General features: G+C 37.5%; 1 pseudogene; it reads left to right on the top strand.

Moving 5' to 3' along the window:
* The first annotated feature begins 294 nt into the window (after nucleotides 1-294).
* On the top strand, nucleotides 295-598 carry LOC132667975 (ribosomal protein eL42-like; annotated as a pseudogene).
* Nucleotides 599-926: the final 328 nt, after the last annotated feature.

Genomic DNA, 926 nt, shown 5'->3' with positions numbered 1-926 from the left:
ATGCTGTAGTGTCAATGGAATGGGAAGGAAGAGAGGGATGACTGTAAAAATACAGTGGATAGAGACTTAGCAACAGGGATGTTGGAAAAAGGGGAAGGAAAGAATTAAGGATGGCTAAAAAATATAAAATGACTATCACAAGAATAAATTCCATAAAACAAGCAACAATCACTAAATGGATAGTCCCTTTGTGGCACCTATTTGGATCACCCATCATAAAATGATTCACATCCAATTCAACTCAAGAAGTATTTATTGAGTTTTTCTTTCAATGCCGATAGCATTCTCACAATCATGGAGAACATTTCTAAAACCCGCCAGACTTTCTGCAAGAAGTGTGTCAAGCCCCGACCCCACAAAGTGACTCGGTACAAGAGAAGCAAAGATTCTCTTTATGACGAGGGAAGGTGGCATTATGACAGGAAGCAAAGAAGCTATGGTGGGTAGACTAAGCTGATTTTCCAGGAAAAGGCTAAAACTTACAGAGAAGGTGGTGGTGAGGCTTCAATGTGTTGAGCCCAACTGCAGCTCTAAGAGAATGTTGGCTATGAAGAGATACAAGTATTTTGAACTGGAAGGAGATAAGAAGGCAAAGTGATCAAGTTCTAAGTTTCATATTTTGTAATATTACGAAGACAACCAAATCTTAAGGTTATGTTAAAAAGAAATACTTATTAGGCATACATTTATTCAACAAATAATAACTAAGAATAGGCACTGTACAAGGTGGAAGGCAAAGAAACAAATAATCAATAGCCCTTTGACCTCAAGGAACTTAAATTCTAGCATGGGGAAACTGCTCTTTATTCAACTCAATATAAAACAAAGTGGTAAATGCTGTATTCATTTAGGAAGAAGGGTCCAGTGTACTCTGAACTGGGAACAATTAACTTTTCCAGGAAGATGACATTTAAGCTGTGCCTTAA

The sequence above is a fragment of the Panthera onca genome, chromosome B2 (assembly GCF_046562875.1).
Source record: "Panthera onca isolate mPanOnc1 chromosome B2, mPanOnc1 haplotype 2, whole genome shotgun sequence".
Taxonomy (NCBI): domain Eukaryota; kingdom Metazoa; phylum Chordata; class Mammalia; order Carnivora; family Felidae; genus Panthera; species Panthera onca.
Note: the sequence above shows the minus strand (reverse complement) of the source record. Positions and strands in the feature narration are given on the sequence as shown.